The 10,484-nt window shown below is 39.6% G+C and overlaps 1 protein-coding gene across 2 annotated transcripts in view; it reads right to left on the bottom strand.

Moving 5' to 3' along the window:
* The window catches only part of galt (galactose-1-phosphate uridylyltransferase), a 136,305-nt gene that overhangs the window by 124,000 nt on the left and 1,821 nt on the right, over positions 1-10,484 (bottom strand). The gene's annotated exons all lie outside the window — the stretch shown is intronic.

Below are 10,484 nucleotides of genomic sequence, written 5' to 3'. Positions count from 1 at the left end.
GTGTCTACCTATAACTACAGTATCTACAGTATCTAGCTATATCTACTGTATCTACATATATCTATCTACTGTATCTACCCATATCTACAGTATCTACCCATATCTACAGTATCTACTGTATCTACCCATATCTACAGTATCTACTGTATCTACCCATATCTGCAATATCTACCCATACCTACTGTATCTACTGTATCTACCCATATCTACTGTATGTACCCATATATACTGTATCTACAGGATCTACCCATATCTACTGTAAAAGTATCTATCTATACCTACTGTATCTACCTATATATACTGTATCTACCTATATATACTGTAAAAGTATCTACCTATATCTACAGTATCTACTATATCTAACTATATCTACTGTAACTACCTATATCTACTGTATCTACCTATATCTACTGTATCTACTGTAAAAGTATATATCTATATCTACTGTATCTACTGTATCTACTCATATCTACTGTATCTACTGTAAAAGTATCTACCTATATATACTGCATATACCTTTTATCTACTAAATCTACTATATCTACCTATATCTACTGTATCTACCTATATCTACTGTATCTACCTACATCTACTGTATCTACTCATATCTACTGTATCTACCCATATCTACTGTAAAAGTATCTACCTATATATACTGTATCTACCTTTTATCTACTGTATCTACCTATAGCTACCTATATCTACTGTCTATCTAGACTTCCGGCGCCGACAGAGATGGCCGCCTCGCTTCGCGTTCCTAGGAAACTATGCAGTTTTTTGTTTTTTTACGTGTTATTTCTTACACTAGTACCCCAGGTCATCTTAGGTTTCTTTACATACAGCCGACAAGAACTACTGAATATAAGATCAGCGTCAACTCACCATCAGTACGACCAAGAATATGTTTTTCGCGATGCGGATCCTGAGTTCTGCCTTACAACCAGTGTAACCGAGTGGATCACATGCAGCGACCAAAAAAAAACGACTCAGAAAAAGAGGGAAACGAAGCGGTCTTCTGGTCAGACTCCGGAGACGGGCACATCGTGCACCACTCCCCAGCATTCTTCTTGCCAATGTCCAGTCTCTTGACAACAAGGTTGATGAAATCCGAGCAAGGGTAGCATTCCAGAGGGACATCAGAGACTGTAACGTTCTCTGCTTCACGGAAACATGGCTCACTGGAGAGACGCAATCCGAAGCGGTGCAGCCAGCGGGTTTCTCCACGCATCGCGCCGACAGAAACAAACATCTCTCTGGTAAGAAGACGGGCGGGGGCGTATGCCTTATGGCCAACGTGACATGGTGTGATGAAGGAAACATACAGGAACTCAAATCCTTCTGTTCACCTGATTTAGAATTCCTCACAATCAAATGTAGACCGCATTATCTACCAAGAGAATTCTCTTCGATTATAATCACAGCCGTATATATCCCCCAAGCAGACACATCGATGGCTCTGAACGAACTTTATTTAACTCTCTGCAAACTGGAAACGATTTATCCGGAGGCTGCATTCATTGTAGCTGGGGATTTTAACAAGGCTAATCTGAAAACAAGACTCCCTAAATTTTATCAGCATATTGATTGCGCAACCAGGGGTGGAAAGACTCTGGATCATTGTTACTCTAACTTCCGCGACGCATATAAGGCCCTGCCCCGCCCCCTTTCGGAAAAGCTGACCACGACTCCATTTTGTTGATCCCTGCCTACAGACAGAAACTAAAACAAGAAGCTCCCACGCTGAGGTCTGTCCAACGCTGGTCCGACCAAGCTGACTCCACACTCCAAGACTGCTTCCATCACGTGGACTGGGAGATGTTTCGTATTGCGTCAGACAACAACATTGACGAATACGCTGATACGGTGTGCGAGTTCATTAGAACGTGCGTTGAAGATGTCGTTCCCATAGCAACGATTAAAACATTCCCTAACCAGAAACCGTGGATTGATGGCAGCATTCGTGTGAAACTGAAGGCACGAACCACTGCTTTTAATCAGGGCAAGGTGTCTGGTAACATGACTGAATACAAACAGTGCAGCTATTCCTCCGCAAGGCTATCAAACAAGCTAAGCGCCAGTACAGAGACAAAGTAGAATCTCAATTCAACGGCTCAGACACAAGAGGTATGTGGCAGGGTCTACAATCAATCACGGACTACAGGAAGAAACCCAGCCCAGTCACGGACCAGGATGTCTTGCTCCCAGGCAGACTAAATAACTTTTTGCCCGCTTTGAGGACAATACAGTGCCACTGACACGGCCTGCAACGGAATCATGCGGTCTCTCCTTCACTGCAGCCGAAGTGAGTAAGACATTTAAACGTGTTAACCCTCGCAAGGCTGCAGGCCCAGACGGCATCCCCAGCCGCGCCCTCAGAGCATGCGCAGACCAGCTGGCCGGTGTGTTTACGGACATATTCAACCAATCCCTATACCAGTCTGCTGTTCCCACATGCTTCAAGAGGGCCACCATTGTTCCTGTTCCCAAGAAAGCTAAGGTAACTGAGCTAAACGACTACCGCCCGTAGCACTCACATCCGTCATCATGAAGTGCTTTGAGAGACTAGTCAAGGACCATATCACCTCCACCCTACCTGACACCCTTGACCCACTCCAATTTGCTTACCGCCCAAATAGGTCCACAGACGATGCAATCTCAACCACACTGCACACTGCCCTAACCCATCTGGACAAGAGGAATACCTATGTGAGAATGCTGTTCATCGACTACAGCTCGGCATTCAACACCATAGTACCCTCCAAGCTCGTCATCAAGCTCGAGACCCTGGGTCTCGACCCCGCCCTGTGCAACTGGGTACTGGACTTCCTGACGGGCCGCCCCCAGGTGGTGAGGGTAGGCAACAACATCTCCTCCCCGCTGATCCTCAACACTGGGGCCCCACAAGGGTGCGTTCTGAGCCCCCTCCTGTACTCCCTGTTCACCCACGACTGCGTGGCCATGCACGCCTCCAACTCAATCATCAAGTTTGCGGACGACACAACAGTGGTAGGCTTGATTACCAACAACGACGAGACGGCCTACAGGGAGGAGGTGAGGGCCCTCGGAGTGTGGTGTCAGGAAAATAACCTCACACTCAACGTCAACAAAACTAAGGAGATGATTGTGGACTTCAGGAAACAGCAGAGGGAACACCCCCATCCACATCGATGGAACAGTAGTGGAGAGGGTAGCAAGTTTTAAGTTCCTCGGCATACACATCACAGACAAACTGAATTGGTCCACTCACACAGACAGCATCGTGAGGAAGGCGCAGCAGCGCCTCTTCAACCTCAGGAGGCTGAAGAAATTCGGCTTGTCACCAAAAGCACTCACAAACTTCTACAGATGCACAATCGAGAGCATCCTGGCGGGCTGTATCACCGCCTGGTATGGCAACTGCACCGCCCTCAACCGTAAGGCTCTCCAGAGGGTAGTGAGGTCTGCACAACGCATCACCGGGGGCAAACTACCTGCCCTCCAGGACACCTACACCACCCGATGCTACAGGAAGGCCATAAAGATCATCAAGGACATCAACCACCCGAGCCACTGCCTGTTCACCCCGCTGTCATCCAGAAGGCGAGGTCAGTACAGGTGCATCAAAGCTGGGACCGAGAGACTGAAAAACAGCTTCTATCTCAAGGCCATCAGACTGTTAAACAGCCACCACTAACATTGAGTGGCTACTGCCAACACACTGTCAATGACACTGACTCTACTCCAGCCACTTTAATCATGGGAATTGATGGGAAATTATGTAAATATATCACTAGCCACTTTAAACAATGCTACCTTATATAATGTTACTTACCCTACATTGTTCATCTCATATGCATACGTTGATACTGTACTCTATATCATCGACTGCATCCTTATGTAATACATGTATCACTAGCCACTTTAACTATGCCACTTGGTTTACATACTTATCTCATATGTATATACTGTACTCGATATCATCTACTGTATCTTGCCTATGCTGCTCTGTACCATCACTCATTCATATATCCTTATGTACATATTCTTTATCCCCTTACACTGTGTATAAGACAGTAGTTTTTTTTTGGAATTGTTAGTTAGATTACTTGCTCGTTATTACTGCATTGTCGGAACTAGAAGCACAAGCATTTCGCTACACTCGCATTAACATCTGCTAACCATGTGTATGTGACAAATAAAATTTGATTTGATTTGATTTGATTCTACCTATATCTACTGTATCTACCTATATCTATCTGTATCTACCTATATCTATCTGTATCTACCGAATCTACCTATATCTATCTATCTACCTATATCTATCTTTATCTACTGTGAAAGTATCTACCTATATCTACCAATATAGACCTATATCTACAGTATCTACCTATATCTAGCTGTATCTACCTATATCTATCTGTATCTAACCATATCTACTGTATCTACCTATATCTAGCTGTATCTACCTATATCTAGCTGTATCTACCTATATCTACCTATATCTAGCTGTATCTACCTATATCTATCTGTATCTACCTATATCTACTGTAAAAGTCTCTACCCATATCTACAGTACCTACCTACATCTACAGTATCTACCTATATCTACAGTATCTACTGTATCTACCCATATCTACATTATCTACTGTATCTACCCATATCTACAGTATCTACCCATATCTACAGTATCTACAGTATCTACCCATATCTACAGTATCTACTGTATCTACACATATCTACAGTATCTACCTATATCTACAGTATCTACTGTATCTACCCATATCTACTGTATCTACCTATATCTACAGTATCTACCTATAGCTACTATATCTACCCATATCTACAGTATCTACCTATAGCTACTATATCTACCCATATCTACAGTATCTACCTATATCTACAGTATCTACCTATAGCTACTATATCTACCCATATCTACAGTATCTACTGTATCTACTATATCTACCCATATATACAGTATCTACCTATAACTACAGTATCTACAGTATCTACCCATATCTACTTTATCTACAGTATCTAGCTATATCTACCCATATCTACAGTATCTACCTATATCTACAGTATCTACTGTATCTACCCATATCTACAGTATCTACCCATATCTACAGTATCTACCTATATCTACAGTATCTACTGCATCTACCCATACCTACAGTATCTACCCATATCTACATTATCTACTGTATCTACCCATATCTACAGTATCTACCCATATCTACTGTATCTACCCATATCTACTGTATCTACCCATATCTACTGTATCTACCCATATCTACTGTATCTACCCATATCTACAGTATCTACCCATATCTACAGTAGCTACTGTATCTACACATATCTACAGTATCTACCTATATCTACAGTATCTACTGTATCTACCCATATCTACAGTATCTACCCATATCTACAGTATCTACTGTATCTACCCATATCTACAGTATCTACCCATATCTACAGTATCTACTGTATCTACCCATATCTGCAATATCTACCCATACCTACTGTATCTACTGTATCTACCCATATCTACTGTATGTACCCATATCTACTGTATCTACAGTATCTACCCATATCTACTGTAAAAGAATCTATCTATACCTACTGTATCTACCTATATATACTGTATCTACCTATATCTACTGTAAAAGTATCTACCTATATCTACAGTATCTACTATGTCTACCTATATCTACTGTAACTACCTATATCTACTGTATCTACTGTAAAAGTATCTATCTATATCTACTGTATCTACTGTATCTACCCATATCTACTGTAAAAGTATCTACCTATATATACTGCATATACCTTTTATCTACTAAATCTACTATATCTACCTATATCTACTGTATCTACCTATGTCTACTGTATCTACCTATGTCTACAGTATCTACTGTATCTACTATATCTACCCATATATACAGTATCTACCTATAACTACAGTATCTACAGTATCTACCCATATCTACTTTATCTACAGTATCTAGCTATATCTACCCATATCTACAGTATCTACCTATATCTACAGTATCTACTGTATCTACCCATATCTACAGTATCTACCCATATCTACAGTATCTACCTATATCTACAGTATCTACTGCATCTACCCATACCTACAGTATCTACCCATATCTACATTATCTACTGTATCTACCCATATCTACAGTATCTACCCATATCTACTGTATCTACCCATATCTACTGTATCTACCCATATCTACAGTATCTACCCATATCTACAGTAGCTACTGTATCTACACATATCTACAGTATCTACCTATATCTACAGTATCTACTGTATCTACCCATATCTACAGTATCTACCCATATCTACAGTATCTACTGTATCTACCCATATCTACAGTATCTACCCATATCTACAGTATCTACTGTATCTACCCATATCTGCAATATCTACCCATACCTACTGTATCTACTGTATCTACCCATATCTACTGTATGTACCCATATCTACTGTATCTACAGCATCTACCCATATCTACTGTAAAAGAATCTATCTATACCTACTGTATCTACCTATATATACTGTATCTACCTATATCTACTGTAAAAGTATCTACCTATATCTACAGTATCTACTATGTCTACCTATATCTACTGTAACTACCTATATCTACTGTATCTACTGTAAAAGTATCTATCTATATCTACTGTATCTACTGTATCTACCCATATCTACTGTAAAAGTATCTACCTATATATACTGCATATACCTTTTATCTACTAAATCTACTATATCTACCTATATCTACTGTATCTACCTATGTCTACTGTATCTACCTATGTCTACTGTATCTACTGTAAAAATGCATACCTACATCTACTGTATCTACCCATATCTACTGTATCTACCCATATCTACTGTAAAAGTATCTACCTATATATACTGTATCTACCTTTTATCTACTGTATCTACTGTATCTACCTATATCTACTGTATCTACCTATATCTACTGTATCTACCTATAGCTACCTATATCTACTGTATACTGTATCTACCTATATCTACCTATATCTACTGTATCTACTGTACCTACCTATATCTACTGTATCTACCTATATCTATCTGTATCTACCGTATCTACCTATATCTACTGTATCTACCGTATCTACCTATATCTGTATCTACCTATATCTACCTATATCTATCTTTATCTACTGTGAAAGTATCTACCTATATCTACCAATATAGACCTATATCTACAGTATCTACCTATATCTATCTTTATCTACTGTGAAAGTATCTACCTATATCTACCAATATAGACCTATATCTACAGTATCTACCTATATCTATCTGTATCTAACCATATCTACCTATATCTAGCTGTATCTACCTATATCTATCTGTATCTAACCATATCTACTGTATCTACCTATATCTAGCTGTATCTACCTATATCTATCTGTATCTACCTATATCTACTGTAAAAGTATCTACCCATATCTACAGTATCTACCTATATCTACACTATCTACCTATATCTACAGTATCTACTAAATCTACTATATTTACTGTATCTACCTATATCTACAGTATCTACTATATCTACTGTAAACATATCTACCTATATCTACTGTATCTACTGTTAATATATATTCTGTATCTACCTATATATACATATATCTAACTGTATCTAACTATACCTACCTACAGTTGAAGTTGGAAGTTTACACACACTTAGGTTGGAGACATTAAAACTCGTTTTTCAACCACTATAGTTTTGGAAAGTCGGTTAGGACATCTACTTTGTGCATGACACAAGTAATTTTTCCAACAATTGTTTACATACATATTATTTCACTTATAATTCACTGTATCACAATTCCAGTAGATCAGAAGTTGACATACACCAAGTTGACTGTGCCTTTAAACAGCTTGGAAAATTGCAGAAAATTATCTCATGGCTTTTAGAAGCTTCTGATATATTATGTCAATTAGCCTGAGTCAATTGGAGGTGTACCTGTGGATGTATTTCAAGGCCTACCTTCAAACTCAGTGCCTCTTTGCTTGACATTGTGGGAAAATCATAAGAAATCAGCCAAGACCTCAGAAAAAAATAGTAGACCACAAGTCTGGTTCATCCTTGGGAGCAATTTACAAACGCCTGAATGTACCACATTCATCTGTACAAACAATAGTACGCAAGTATAAACACCATGGGACCACGGAGCCGTCATACCGCTCAGGAAGAAGACGCGTTCTGTCTCCTAGAGATGAAAGTACTTTGGTGCAAAAAGTGCAAATCAATCCCAGAACAACAGCAAAGGACCTTGTGAAGATGCTGGAGGAAACAGGTACAAAAGTATCGATATCCACAGGAAAACAAGTCCTATATTGAAATAACCTGAAAGGCCATTCAGCAAGGAAGAAGCCTCTGCTCCAAAACCACCATAAAAAGCCAGACTACAGTTTTCAACTGCACATGGGGACAACGATCGTATTTTTTGGAGAAATGTCCTCTGGTCTGATGAAACAAAAATAGAACTGTTTGGCCATAATGACCATCGTTATGTTTGGAGGAAAAAGGGGGAGGCTTGCAAGCCAAAGAACACCATCCCAACCGTGAGGCACAGGGATGGCAGCGTCATGTTGTGGGGGTGCTTTGCTGCAAGAGGGACTGGTGCACTTCACAAAATAGATGGTATCACGAGGGAGGAAAATTATGTGGATAGATTGAAGCAACATCTCAAGACATCAGTTAGGAAGTTAAAGCTTGGTCGCAAATGGGTCTTTCAAATGGACAATGACCCCAAGTATACTTCCAAAGTTGTGGCAAAATGGCTTAAGGGCAACGAAGTCAAGGTATTGGAGTGGCCATCACAAAGCCCTGACCTCAATCCCATAGAAAATATGTGGGCAGAACTGAAAAAGCGTATGTGAGCAAAGGGGCCTTCAAACCTGACTCCGTTACACCAGCTCTGTCAGGAGGAATGAGCCAAAATTCAACCAACTTATTGTGGGAAGCTTGTGGAAGGATGCCTGAAACATTTGACCCAAGTTAAACAATTTAAAGGCAATGCAACCAAATACTAATTGAGTGTATGTAAACTTCTGACCCACTGGGAATGTGATGAAAGAAATAAAAGCTGAAATAAATCATTCTCTCTACTATTATTCTGACATTTCACAATCTTAAAATGAAGTGGTGATTCTAACTGACCTAAGACAGGGCATTTTTACTAGGATTAAATGTCAGGTATTGTGAAAAACTGATTTAAAATGTATTTGGCAAAGGTGTATGTAAACATCCAATTTCAACTGTACCTAATGGATCTACCTACTTTATCTCTACCTATCTACTGTATCTATATATCTCTACTGTATATATCTAATGCATCTACTGTATCTATCTATCTCTACTGCATCTACCTACTTTATCTCTACCTATCTACTGTATCTATCTATCTCTACTGTATCTATCTACTGCATCTACATACTTTATCTCTACCTATCTACTGCATCTACCTACTTTATCTCTACCTATCTACTGTATCTATCTACCTACTTTATCTCTACCTATCTATCTCTACTGTATCTATCTACTGCATCTACCTACTTTATATCTACCTATCTACTGCATCTATCTACTTTATCTCTACCTATCTACTGTATCTATCTATGGCATCTACTGTATCTATTTATCTCTACTGCATCTACCTACTTTATCTCTACCTATCTCTACTGTATCTATCTACTGTATCTATCTACTGCATCTACCTACTTTATCTCTACCTATCTACTGCATCTACCTACTTTATCTCTACCTATCTACTGCATCTATCTATCTCTACTGTATCTATCTACTGTATCTATCTACTGCATCTACCTACTTTATCTCTACCTATCTACTGTATCTATCTATCTCTAATGTATCTATCTATCTCTACCGTATCTATCTACTGTATCTATCTAATGCATCTACCTACTTTATCTCTACCTATCTACTGTATCTATCTACTGCATCTACCTATCTACTGTATCTATCTACTGCATCTACCTATCTACTGTATCTATCTCGACTGTATCTATCTACTGTATCTATCTATGGCATCTACCTATCTACTGTATCTATCTATGGCATCTACCTATCTACTGTATCTATCTACTGTATCTATCTATGGCATCTACCTATCTACTGTATCTATCTACTGTATCTATCTACTGTATCTATCTACTGTATCTATCTAGAGACTGGACATTGGCAAGAAGAATGCTAGGGAGTGGTGCACGGTGTGCCCGTCTCCGGAGTCTGACCAGAAGACCGCTTCGTTTCCCTCTTTTTCTGAGTCGTTTTTTTGGGTCGCTGCATGTAATCCACTCCGTTGTCCTGGTTGTAAGGCAGAACACAGGATCCGCGTCGCGAAAAACATATTCTTGGTCGTACTGATGGTGAGTTGACGCTGATCTTATATTCAGTAGTTCTTCTCGACTGTATGTAATGAAACCTAAGATGACC

The sequence above is a fragment of the Oncorhynchus tshawytscha genome, linkage group LG09 (assembly GCF_018296145.1).
Source record: "Oncorhynchus tshawytscha isolate Ot180627B linkage group LG09, Otsh_v2.0, whole genome shotgun sequence".
NCBI classification, from domain to species: Eukaryota; Metazoa; Chordata; class Actinopteri; order Salmoniformes; family Salmonidae; genus Oncorhynchus; species Oncorhynchus tshawytscha.
The sequence above is the reverse complement of the archived record's forward strand: the minus strand, read 5'-3'. Positions and strand labels throughout refer to the sequence as shown.